The 14,352-nt window shown below is 42.4% G+C and overlaps 1 protein-coding gene across 1 annotated transcript in view; it reads left to right on the plus strand.

The window, feature by feature from the left end:
* Positions 1-14,352, plus strand: part of osp (myosin phosphatase Rho interacting protein outspread) — a 156,694-nt gene that overhangs the window by 4,155 nt on the left and 138,187 nt on the right. The window lies entirely within an intron of this gene.

The raw sequence follows: 14,352 nt of genomic DNA on the forward strand, positions 1-14,352 counted from the left end.
AGAGAGAGAGAGAGAGAGAGAGAGAGAGAGAGAGAGAGATGATTTACCGGTACCAGATCTGTGTAGCATAATTCATTCAAAATATAAGTCCAATGATACAAACTAATGCAATCGAATCCTCTAGCAGACGGATAAAGAGGATTAACTCGTATTTATAGAGGATTAAGAGGATTTAATGTTAGAGCGTTCATTGATGAGTGAAGTGAGAAAAATATTGGACTTTGAATGCTGTTAAGTAGTGAGAGAGAGAGAGAGAGAGAGAGAGAGAGAGAGAGAGAGAGAGAGAGAGAGAATGAAATAAGGAAGAATGAATGACAATAAGGAGAGTAAAAGCAAGGAGAGAGAGAGAAAGAGAGAGAGATGAAATAAGGAAGAATGACAATACAGTAAGGAGAGTAAAGGCAAGGAGAGAGAGAGAGAGAGAGAGGTTTAGGCTCACCCACTCATGTATTTTCACACACATTCACTTAACCTTCCTCTGCCTCTCTCTCTCTCTCTCTCTCTCTCTCTCCAGGTAGCCTAACCGCACACGTACCGGTAGTCTCACTCAATCGCCCACGTATTCACACAACTAAACACACACATGCACGCATTCACGTTCACACACACACACACACACACACACACACACACACACACACCTGCACGCATTTACGCTCACTCACACACCCACACTCACATTCATACTCACCCAACCGCGCACTCTCCTCATTCACTTACTCAACTACTCACATCCATACACACGCAATCTCTCTCTCTCTCTCTCTCTCTCTCTCTCTCTCTCTCTTGTCTATCTACCTGTTTATCTATCTATTAATATCAGTTTGACCATTTGTTCTATCTGTCTGTCAGTGAATTTTAGGCTGTCCATTTATACATTACATACTGGTGGCTACTATCTATCTATCTGTCTGTCTATCTACCTATCTTTTTTACCTCTCTCTCTCTCTCTCTCTCTATCTATCTGTCTGTCTACTGTATGTCTATATGTCTTTTACCTAACTCTCTCTCTCTCTCTCTCTCTTCCGTATCTGTCTATGTCTTTTACCTAACTCTCTCTCTCTCTCTATATGTCTTTTACCTAACCCTCTCTCTCTCTCTCTCTCTCTCTATCTGTCTACCGTGTCTGTCTGTCTGTCTTTTTTACCCCCCCTCTCTCTCTCTCTCTCTCTCTCTACCGTATCTGTCTATATGTCTTTTACCCAACCCTCTCTCTCTCTCTCTCTCTCTCTCTCTCTCTATCTGTCTACCGTGTCTGTCTATCTGTCTTTTTTACCCCCCCTCTCTCTCTCTCTCTCTCTCTCTCTCTGACTCAAGTAGCAGTGACTCACCTCTGACACAATTGTTGCTCATATTTTTCACAGTAAAGCTGCTCAGTCTATTTTTATCACTTAGGAAACCCTTTTTTCATATCCCTCTTTATTTATTTATTTATTTATTTATTGCAACACTCGTCTTTATTTGAGATCTGTAATTTAGTCTTTTTTTTATTGATAGGTTGTATATCTTGGTTTATCTTTGTCTGTATGTGTTTCTGTTAATGTCTGACTCTTTATATGTATGTTAAGTCTGTCTGCCTGTCTGTCTCTGTCTGTCTGTCTGTATCTATCTGTCTTTTGTCTGTCTGTCTTCGTCTATCTGTCTGTATCTATCTGTCTTTTGTCTGTCTGTGTCTGTCTATCTGTCTGTATCCATCTGTCTTTTGTCTGTCTGTGTCTATCTACCTTACTGTTTCCTTCTGTCTTTTTTTTTAGATAGCCTGTGTCCTACCCATATGCACCAGTCTGTGTTTTATCACTCTGTATCTACCTCATCTTTATCTTCTACTCTGTGATGTCCGTCCCTCCATCCACCTGTCAGTTTACGGTATCTGTCTACCTACCTATCTGTCTATCTGTCTGCCTGTCTATCTCCCTATCTGTCTATCTATCTGTTATATCCACTTTTTCATTCGCCTACATTGTTGATAATTAATTGGCTTCCCCATAGGCCATCATTCCAGCTATCTCCCAATATCTATCTACCGGTACGGTATCTATTCATCTGTCTATCTATCTGTGTACACTTATCTTTTATACATCTACATTATTATACTAAATATTTGGTAGTTACAAACGTACATAGATTAGCTACATACCATACATACATACATAGCCTACATACATTCATAAATACACAGACATACATTCATAGGCTACCGTACATACATACATACATACATAGGCTACATACATACACACATAAGCTACATATATACACATACATACTACAGACATAGACTACCGTACATACATACACACATAGGCTACATACATGCATAATACATACATACATAATTACATACATAGCCTACATACATACATACATAACCTTCATACATACGTACATACATAGACTGTGTAAGAGGTGCGTTATATATGGACTGTGCTGTATTGTGTCATGTATTTTGTGTTAGAATATTATTGTTAGGATGTGGGTATTTATTTCGTGTCAGAAATATCACGTATAGATTTAATGTTGCTTGTTTTTAAGTGATTCTGTGCGGTGGAGAGAGAGAGAGAGAGAGAGAGAGAGAGAGAGAGAGAGAGAGAGATGCAGTAATGTGGCTTTGAGGGCATTTCCTTACCTTCCTGTCTTGCTTTTTCTCTCCCCCCCCCGTCTCTCTCTCTCTCTCTCTCTCTCTCTCTCTCTCTCTCTCTCTGTCCATCTGTCCGCATATCCTTGTCTATCTATCTATCTGTCTGTCTACCTATCCATCTATCTATCTTGTATCTATCTTCTGTCTATCTGTAGGTAGGAAAGTAGTAGCTATGGTAAGTACTGTAGGTAGATAGACTGATGCCAGGTATTCATCAGCAAGTCACGAAGATAGAAAGATAGATAGGTAGGTGGTTGTGTTGGTAAGTAGGTAGGTAGGTAGTTGTGTTGGTAAGTAGGCAGGCAATTGGGTAGGTTGGTAGGTAGCTATGTTTAATGTTAGTAAGTAGGTGGGTAGGTAGGAAAGGTAGGTAATTCGGTAAGGAAGGAGGGTGACAGCCCAACTTACAGAGGCATTTAGGTACCAGTAAGTACTTTGTAGATTGCAATATAGGTAGGTAGGTAGATAGATGGATAGGTAGAATACGTCCAGGAATGGATTGGCTGTAAAATGTCAGTAGATAGGTAGGTAGGTAGGAAGATAGGTAGGTCAATAGATAGACAGACAGATAGATAATGTCCGTAGAGGAATGGATTGGCTGTACAATGTCAGTAGATAGGGGTTGATAGGTAGGTAGGTAGGTAGGTAAGTAGGTGGTTAGTGGAATGGATTAGCTGCAAAAATGTTAGCTGGTAGGTAGATATGTAAGGAGGTCGATAGATAATAGGGTAGGAAGGGTGAGAGGTGGGTAAGTAGATGGTAGGTAGGTAGACGGGTAGGTAGGGAGGGAGGGTGTCGTGGTGAAAGTAGTTTGGTAGAGGTTGTATGAGAGAGAGAGAGAGAGAGAGAGAGAGAACTTACATTAAAACCTGAGTAGAAAATTAAAGTGGGCGGAGAGAGAGAGAGAGAGAGAGAACTTACATTAAAACCTGAGTAGAAAATTAAAGTGGGCGGAGAGAGAGAGAGAGAGAGAACTTACATTAATACCTGAGTAGAAAATTAAAGTGGGCGGAGAGAGAGAGAGAGAGAGAGAGAGAGAGAGAGAGAACTTACATTAATACCTGAGTAGAAAATTAAAGTGGGCGGAGAGAGAGAGAGAGAACTTACATTAATACCTGAGTAGAAAATTAAAGTGGGCGGAGAGAGAGAGAGAGAGTCTTACTGTATTTCGCTGTCAATACACAGATACACACACAACTTAGAGGACAGTCAAAGCGAGGTTATCCAGCCTTAATACTAACAACAAACCTGATTTCCTAGTCACGAAGAAGTGCTGAATGCCATAAGACAAGGTAGTAGCCAGTAACCGAAGGATCTCGCTGTAACCTCGGACCAAAAGCCGTACAGGAAAACAGGGAGAAGCACCGTGAAGAACTGAAAGAAGTGAAGGAAATTTAATGGGAACGTTAGAAGGAAGATAAAAGGTATGACATTATTGGAAGTGAAGTTTTCCGAATAATATGGAAGTTAATCTAAGAGAGAGAGAGAGAGAGAGATGGATAGATAAAGATAGATAGATAGAGGGGGGAAATTAAAATGAAAATCAAAATTAACAGCTGAATTTCATCTGCGGTAGTGTGTGTGTGTGTGTGTGTGTGTGTGTGTGTGTGTGTGTGAGAGAGAGAGAGAGAGAGAGAGAGAGAGAGAGAGAGAGGAATGAATGAACAAAATGAATGGAGGAGAAAATCTTTAGAAGAGAAAGTGTAGGTCTCCCCTCCCTATCCCCCTCCCCCCCCTCCCTCCATCCATTCCCTTCCTTTCCCTTCCCTTTTCTCGTTTCTTCTCTTCTCCCCTTTCCTCTCCTCTCCTCTCCTCTTCTCTGTCATCCTCTCCTCTTCTCTCCTTTCCTTTTCTTTCACCTGCTCCTTCCTTTCGCTTCCCTTTCCCTTTCCTCCCCTCTTCTTTCTCATTTTCACTTCCCTCCCCCTCTCTATCTCTGTCAATCGCTGTCTATCTATCTGTCTATTGATCTGTCGATATCTGTCTTTTCTCTGTTTCACTGCCGACATTATATCTGGCTGTCTGTCTCTGTCTACATGTCTATCAGTATGTCTGTTTATTTATGTCTGTCTCTTCTCTCTGTACCGTTACCGGCATCTGTCTGTCTGTCTTTCTGTCTGTCTATCCATCTGTCTTTCTATCTGTCTGTCTATCTATCTGTCTTTCTGTTTGTCTGTCTATCAGCCTGTTTGTCTCTCTCTCTCTCTCTCTCTCTCTCTCCCTGACCTTAATTTCTAAAGCGTTTATACTGTATGTATGTGCATGTGTGTTTACTTTCGTGTGTACGTGCTCGTGTGTGTTTGAGTGTGTAAGTGTGTATGTTCCAGTGTTTGTTCCGCCATGATCCACCCTCACGTTCTCTAACTGGCTCCCTTACACACACACACACACACACACACACACACACACACACACACACACCACACACTTCAAAAGCCTGATTGGTTTTGCTAAGAAAAACTGTAGCCCCACTCTGTGTATGTGTGAGAACCCCTCAATGTCTTTCTCTCTGTCTCTGTCTGTCTGTCTGTCTGTCTGTCTGTCTCTCTCTCTCTCTCTCTCTCTCTCTCTCTCTCTCTCCATTTAACCTCCCACAAAATCGGCAACACTCCTAAATCAACACACAGACCAAACACATCAAGCGAGAAATTGCCGGAAAACGTTGCCAGTATTAAAAAGTTGCCGATACGAATGCCTTGTCTGATCAATTTTCATACATCTCTTTTTGACAGACTCGTGTTGACAGAGCGTCCTATCTCGTTGGTATAGCTGATTCCCTAGCGCCTTTTGTTTGGCGATTTATTTTGCGTAATTTTTTTTTCGTATTTTATTGTAGGGTGTGTGGGTTATGATATACAGGGAGAGAGAGAGAGAGAGAGAGAGAGAGAGAGATACCTTATTGTAATACCCGGGTAGAAAATTAATGTGGGTGTGTAGTGCCGTGAGAGAGAGAGAGAGAGAGAGAGAGAGAGAGAGAGGGCATTAAAACGGGTGTAAAACAGAGGCCACCTGAGTAGATTTTTTTTTTTTTTTCGTCAGCCGGGTATATTTGTTGGGAAGGACGCTGTTTCGATCCGCCTCCTAAACCACTTATTTTTTGCCTTATTTATATAGATATGTCGTATTTTTAGATCCTTATATTTTCTGGCCCATTTATTGATGCTATTAATTCACTTATTTTGATCGTATTGTGAGGTATGTCGCAGTTTGTTGGTGCCTTACTTTAAATACTGATTGAGATTTCTTTTTTAGTGTTTTATTAGTTTTATATCCTGTCTTGCTTTCTTTCTTGTTCTTGTTGTTTTCTTCTTTCTCTTCTTCCTCTTCTCCTCCTCCTCCACCTCCTCCTCCTTCTTCTTTGTCTTCTTCTTTTTCTTCTCCTTCTTCATCTTCATCTTCTTCCACGTCTTCATCATCATAATCTTCCTCTTTTTTTCCTTCTCCTTCTCTTCCTTCTCCTCCTCCTCCTTCTCCTCCTCCTCCTCCTCCTCCTCCTTCACTTTAGCCTGTCATGTTTGTCGTGTATTTTTTTCGTTTGTTGTGTACTGATATGCCATAATTGTCGTACTGATATATCTTCGTTTTCTGCCACATTATTTTGCATTTTCTTTTTGTTTCACTTCTGTTTTTCTGTAATATGTGTTCATCATTGGATTTCGTATACTTGGGTCCATATTCTCTCTAGCGCATTTTCCTTACCGATTTATTTTTTTTATTCGGGTAGTTGATATCAATTTGTATATTAATGATGAGTATGATGCTATTTGAATTATTTAAATGACAAGAGGATAGGAGGGTGTAATAAGCAAAATAAATCGCTTAGGAAGAGGTGTTAGGGAGATTCATTAACCGACGAGAATACGGATCTCGTTATAGTTTTGAAATTCCCGCCTCAAGAAATTCAAAATCTTAAGGAAAAACTTAGAGAAACAAAGAATACCATTTCTAGTTTGGGAATTCAAATTTTGGCGGGAAAACTGGATCTATCATGACAGTTTTACGGTTTAGATACGTACATGTGGACGCAAATACGTACACAGACCAGGCATACGCACAATAAAGTGAGCTGTGATATCGTTATCTGGTTCAGGTGCCCTTATCTTCCGACGGACACGCACATGACTGAGGTGCACATGGTCGTTACACACACACACACACACACACACACACACACACACACACACATCTCCTTATTTCCAGCTCATACATCCACATGACTGAGGTGTACATGGTTGTTACACACACACACACACACACACAGCCTACATACGCAGTTGAATTCAGGTTTTCGTTTCTTCCTTATGCAACTTCCTTTTTTTCCCCTCCATTTGTGCATTACTTCCCTCCCCCTCCTTCCTTCATTCCTTCTCCTTCCTTCATTCTCTTTTATATTTCCTTGCTTCCTTCTTTCATGCATTCTTTCTTCCCTTCCTCCCTTCATTCAATCCATCCTTCCTTCCTTCCTTCCTTCCTTCCTTCTTTCCATCCATATATCTGTCTATCTATCTGTCTATCCATCCATATATCTATCTATCTATCGTTCGATCTGTATACATCCATCCATGGATCCATCCTTCCTTCCTTCCTTCCTGTCTTCCTTCCTTCCTTCCTTCCTGTCTTCCTTCCTTCCTTCCTTCCATCCATCCATCCTTCCATCCATCCATCCATCCATCCATCCTTCCTTCCTTCCTTCCATCCATCCATCCATCCATCCATCCTTCCTTCCTGTCTTCCATCCATCCTTCCTTCCTTCCATCCATCCATCCATCCATCCATCCATCCTTCCTTCCATCCATCCATCCTTCCTTCTTCCTTCCTTCCTTCCATCCATCCATCCTTCCTTCCATCCATCCATCCATCCTTCCTTCCTTCCTTCCTTCCATCCATCCATCCATCCATCCTTCCTTCCTTCCTGTCTTCCATCCATCCTTCCTTTCTCCCTTCTGAACTTCCTATTACCATCCTTCTTCAGACTACAGGACCACACTTACCATAACAACTACCATCACTGTTAGGAAACAACCATACTACCAACCTACCACCAAGTCAACCATACCACCATACCTCCCACTACTACTACAATACCACCGCAGTACCACCACCACCACAACTAACTACAGGTCACCAGTACCACATTTAACACACTGCAACCACATTAGAGAACTGCCATTACTACCACAGAACCACCTCTACTACAACGAACCACACGTCACCACTACCACATTCTACTGCAACCACTGCAAATAACTACCACTACTACCAGTCATCATAGCTACTGTAACAACCATAGCTTATAACCACAAACAAAGCAACCACAACTACCACTCGTCACAACTACAACCACCACAGTTACCACACATCACAATTACAACCACCACTCATCACAACAACCACTACCACTACTACCACTAATCACAACTACAACTGCCGCAGCTACTATTACTACCACAACCACCACTACCACAACCGGCAAGTGCTCTACTGGCCTCAATTACTTACCCACTCTTCCTCACCCCCCCCCCCTCTCTCTCTCTCTCTCTCTCTCAGTATCACAATAATTACTCTCTACCAACTACCACAGCTACCATCACTACCACCGCTACCACAACTATCACTACTAGTCTACCACATCCACCACCACCACCATCGCTACCACAGCTACCACTGTTAGTCTACCACATTCACCACCACTATCACCGCTACCACAACTATCACTATTAGTCCACCACAACTACCATTACTACCACAACTACCACCACAACTATCACCATTAGTCCACCACAGCCACCACCACTACCATCGCTGCCACAACCACCACCACTACCACTACATTACCGTTAACCACAACTAAGCTACCGCAATTATAACCACAACTACCACTATCTACCAGTCTACCGCAAGGTCATCTTGAATTTAAATGACCTGTTGGGAGAAGCCTTATGCAAACGAGACCCAGGTGAAACTCTCTCTCTCTCTCTCTCACTCACTCTCTCTCTCTCTCTCTTTTCTTTTTTTTTTCTTTCCCTCTCTATTCTTTACCGTTTCTCTTTCCTTCATATTCCTTCCATTCCTCTCCCCTCCCTCCCTTTCATCCTTCCTTCCTCCCTCCCTCCCTCCTTTTCCTTCCTTCCCTTCTTCCTCCCGTAGTCACTCTTTCAATTTCTTTCCTTCCTTCCCCCACTCAATCCTTCCTTCTATCCTTCCATCCCTCAGTTCTTCCTTCCTTCTGTCCTTCCTTCTATCCTTCCTTCCCCAGTTCATCCTTCCTTCAGTCCTACCATCCTTCCTTCTGTCCGTCCTTCCTTCCTTCTTTCTGTTCATCCCTCCCTCAGTCCATCCTTCCTTCTGTCCTTCCTTTCTTCCCTCAATCACTCCTTCAATTTCCTTCCTTCCCCTACTCAATCCTTCCTTCTATCCTTCCTTCCCCCAGTTCATCCTTCTATCCTTCCTTCTGCCAGTTCACCCTTTCTTCTGTCCTTCCTTCCTTCCTTCCTTCCTTTCCTCCCCTTAGTCCATCCTTCCTTCAGTCATACCATCCTTCCTTCTGCCCTTCCTTCCCTCAGTCCATCCTTCCTTCTGTCCTTCCTTCCCTCTATCCTTCCCTCCTCTCTCCCTTCCTTCCTTCAGTCCATCCTTTCGTCTCTCCTTCCTTCTTTCCCTCAGCCCATCCTTCCTTCCTTATCTAAGTCCATCTTCCATCCTTCCTTTCCACAGTCCATCCTTCGTTCTGTCCTTCCTTCCTTATCTAAATCCATCCTCCTATCCTTCCTTCCCACAGTCCATCCTTCGTTCTACCCTTCCTTCCTTCCCACAGTTTATCCTTCCATCTATCCTTCCTTCCCTCCTCCCTCCCTCCCTCTTTCCTTCTTTCCATTCCTCAGTCTATCCTTCCTTCTTCTCTCTCCCTCCGTCCCTCCTTCCTTCCTTCCTTCCTTCCCTCCCTCCCTCGTTCCTTCCCTCCCTCCTACCTTCCTCCTTCCTTCCTTCCTTCCCTCCCTCCTTCCTTCCTTCCCTCCCTCCCTCGTTCCTTCCTTCCATCCTTCCATCCTTCCGTGCCAGTGGACCATATGGTAGGTAAGAGTATGGACGGGTCAGCCTTAACCACAACTACCACCACAACTACCACAACTACCACCACACAGATCCGGTCTCCAGCCACCATCATTAGTTAGGCCACAGTTGTCCGAGTGACCTATGAAAATTGTGCGAAGATTAGAGAGAGAGAAAAGAGAGAGAGAGAGAGAGAGAGAGAGAGAGAGAGAGGGTATGAAAATTGTGGGTCATTTCCTGAGGTAAATAATAATAATAATAATAATAATAATAATAATAAAAGCTATGAAAAAATCTGGTAGGCATCCACAAAAATGAACGTCTTTAAAATATGAAATAATGCATGAAAATATGGATTGACTGAAAATAATAATAATAATAATAATAATAATAATAATAATAACAATAATAATAATAAAAATGATAATGAAAATAATAATAATAATAATGAAAATAATAATAACAACAACAACAATAATAATAATAATAAAACCACCACCACCCCCAACAACAACAATAATAAAAATAATAATAATAATAATAATAATAATAATAATAATCTACGTACCCATATAAACTGGTGAACGATATATTTTGCGAAGCCTCAGGAACACGAATGAAAATTAGTGAAACGAAAAATTATTTGGGAATTACGAAAACAAAACAAAAAATCTTACGAAGGTGAGGGAGACTTAGGAAATTTTTGAGATGGTAATTAGGAAGAAAAGTTTGAAAATTCGAATTACTACACACACACACACACACACACACACACACACACACACACAATAAACGAGGAAAATAGCTGAATAATTACCAACCTCGATATGCTAATTATTATGTAAATCTAAATATCCGTAAATGTCACCTGTCGCACCAAGAGTTTGATGTTGTTTTGCGAGATTTATTTATTTATTTATTTATTTTTGGAGGTAGAAAGGTTAGTGTATTTTTTGGTAAAGATATGAGAGAGAGGGCTGTGTGACTTGGGAGCAGGGCAGTGAAATGGCGGGGGACAGGGTGACGTGGAGGCGATTTGTTTGTGGCCACCCCGTATAAGGGATTAAGGCGTCTGGCAATAGATAGATAGATATAGATAGATAGATAGATAAAGATGTAAAGGCGTGAAGCTCCTTTATTTCTTGAGAGTTTGATTTTACATAGGTGAGTTATTGCTATTATTATTATTATTATTATTATTATTATTATTATTATTATAGTTGTTTTCCGTCTCCTCTTTCTCCTTCTGCTTCTTCTTTATATTACTACTACTACTACTACTGCTACTACTACTACTACTACTACTATCTAACACTCCACACAGTATTTTCACCTAGAGGGACCTTTTTTACAGGTGAGAGAGAGAGAGAGAGAGAGAGAGAGAGAGAGAGAGAGAGAGAGAGAGAGAGAGAGAGAGAGAGAGAGAGAATCAAAACAGCCTAATTCAACAACAGGGTAATGTGGAGCCTGTTATGGTGCCCCTGTTAACTGGGTGGAGAGAGGCAAATGCGGCGTCCATCCGGGAACCAAGCCTTCACTCTTCCTCGCGCCTTGGAGGGACGGTTGCTTGCTTGCGATTGATGGGTTTGCTCGACCAGATAGACAGGGATTACTCAACAGCAACATCAACAACAACATAGTACCGTCAAAGCATTTTATCACAATTAAAGGAAAAATCATAAATCCGGAACAGCGCGATTACTTCCGGATTAACGAGAGAATTATAACCTTGGCCCATATCGATTGTTAATTATCCGTGTGTGTGTATGTGTGTTTGTGTGTATGATCGAGTGTATATATTTATGCATGTGTGTATGTACGGTATGTGTGTGTGTGTGTGTGTGTGTGTGTGTGTGTGTGTGTGTGCTCTATGTATGTGTGTGTATGCATGTATGTGTTTGTGTTGAGTGTGTGTGTGTGTGTGTGTGTGTGTGTGTGTGTGTGTGTGTGTGTGTGTATGTGTGTGTGTATGTGTGTGTGTATGTTGTGTATGTGAGTGTGTACTACCATAAGCCTAATCCCGGAGTTTATCTTGAGTGGGAGTACCTACCTTATCAACCGTCTACTTGCTGTTGTGGCGACTGATTGTAGATTCTAACGAACTGGTCTTGTGATACTCCTTGGTAAGCCGTGGTTGCGTCTCCTTGGTTACTAGTCAAATCAACTCTCTAGTCTAATTACACTTGGCCATTTGAAGAGTCTTTTGGGGTGGGAATGAGTCTCCTTGGTTACTAGTCAAAGCAACCCTCCAGTCTAACCACACTACCATTTGATGAGTCTTTAGAGGTAGGAATGAGTCTCCTTGGTTACTAGTCAAAGCAACCCTCTAGTCTAAGCACACGACCATTTTATGAGTCTTTTGAGGTAGGAATGAGTCTCCTTGGTTACTAGTCAAATCAACCCTCAAATCTACATACACCTGACCATCACCTGAATTGAAATGGGTTAGAGATCAAGGGACGCACCGTAGCATTTTATTATTTATTTACTTATTCCTTTATTTATTTATTTTAGTGATCATGGTGACAGGTAAACGAAATCCAGTTAATGAAATAGATTAGTTACACTGACGGCTGATACGAATAGGGTTATAAATTCGTAGCTATGGTAACCTACTAACGCGAATTATGTGGGTATTCGTGTGGTTATCTGGACACGAACCGATTGATTTTTCGTAATGTTTAGCTGTCTCTTACACGAATTATCAGATTATTTCGTCACCTGTGGCCCCTTCTGCAGAGTCGACGAGTGAAGAGAAGTGGTGGTGGTGGAGGGGGGAGGAGGGGGGTGGTGAGGGAGGTTATGTGGACTCCCCGATCCCCCCCACCTTCCAAACGAACCCCCCACCCCCTCTCTGATAGGACTTCCACCTCCTCTGTCTCTTCTACAGACTCGGTATTGTGATGGGATGGAATTTGGTGTGGTGTGGTGTTATGGTGTGATGCATGTGTTTGTGTGGCATGGTGTGGTGATGCATGTATTGTGATGTGCTGTGCTGTGGGGCCTGTATTGTGATGTGCTATGGTGTAGTGTGTTGTGGTATGTGGTAGAAGGTGCTTGTGTTGTGGTACGTTGTAGTGCGGTGTGGTGCTTGTAGTGGAATGGTGTAGTGTGGTGTGGTGCTTGTAGTGAAGTGGTGTAGTGTGGTGTGGTGATTGAGTTTTGGTACGTTGTGGTGTGATGTAGTGCCCGTAGTGGTGTGGTGTAGTGTAGTGTGGTGCCTGTAGTGGTGTGGTGTGGTGCGGTATAGTGCATGTATTTTTTTATGAGGTGTGGTATGTTGTGGTATGATGTGCATGTATGTCAAGGTTTCTGGCGATGTGATATGCATGTAATTCCACGCCTGTCCGAGGGGAGATGAAGTGGGGGGATGGACGGGGAGAATATATACGTGGACCACCCCCCCCATCACCTACACACCCCTCTGCTATAAATCTCAGCTTCTTTATCTTCCACTGACTCGATGTTGTGGTGTGCTGTGGTGCATGTACAAGTCTTAGCAAACGCTCGTTGACAATCCTCTGCCATTGTGTCCTGCCTTCCATGTTTCCCATTCCTCCCCAAACGACAAAGAGTACCCTTCGTTCTCATGCTTTTTTGCTGTGTACTTTATATTACCTTCCGTATTTCTCCTTCCACCTCAAACAACAGAGTGGGTCCTTCCTTCTCATAAGCTTTACTGTGTGCTTCATATTGCCCTCCATATTTTTCATTCCTCCTCAAACGACAGAGGGTATCTTGCCTTCCCATACTCTTTTGTTGTGTGCTTCATAATGCTTTCCATATTTCTCCCTCCTCCCTAGACGACAGAGTATCTTTCCTTCTCATACTCATTTGTTTGGTCGAATCTGTAGAGAGATGGCCTGCGGTCCCAGTAGACCCACGTTCGATTCCTGGCAGGGGTAGGGAACAGATTAAAGATTAGAATTTAGTTAAGACAGATTTTACTGATCTATTATGAAACCCACCGATATGTTGTAAAATACCTCAGCTGATATCAATACACCTGTCGTGTATGAGACAGCCCTAGCATGTACCGGGTATTTAGTATGGACGGTGAGTGTTAGTGTCAAAGTGGCAACATGTGGAGGCGTATGACGTAGGAGGACTGTTGTGCCTCAGGGAACGCCAAAAAATAATAATAATAATAATAATAATTCACTCTCCATTGCCACAACGAACTGCAGATAATGGCTGTACTTTGTTGTGGTGTCTAGTGTGGTATGTACTGGTAGCCTGGGCATGTTGTGCTGTGGTGCATGTCCTCTTAGGCGTATTTTGTGATGTGCTTTAGGCCTATACCCGGCACCTCTAGTGATGTGGTGTGGTGCATGTAATCCCAGACCAGGTGTGTGTGATGTGGTTTTAGGCCTGCTTGTAGCCTATTGTGATGTGTGATGTGGTGTATATATATATGCCTAGACCTAGTGTGTGTGTGTGTGTGTGTGTGTGTGTGTGTGTGTGTATGTGTGTGTGTGTGTGTGTGTGTGTGTGTGTGTGTGTGTGTGTGTGTTTGGCCTATACTTATTGTGGTTTTGTGTGGTGTGGTGTGCATGTTGTGATGCTGTGTGTGTGTGTGTGTGTGTGTGTGTGTGTGTGTGTGTGTCGCGGTGCACGTAGACATAACCAAGTCCTGGAAGTCCTCGGGGTGTTGTGCGGTACAG

Source organism: Coenobita brevimanus, chromosome 41, assembly GCF_032717465.1.
Source record: "Coenobita brevimanus isolate Jiangsu-jjx chromosome 41, ASM3271746v2, whole genome shotgun sequence".
In the NCBI taxonomy this organism is placed as follows: Eukaryota; Metazoa; Arthropoda; class Malacostraca; order Decapoda; family Coenobitidae; genus Coenobita; species Coenobita brevimanus.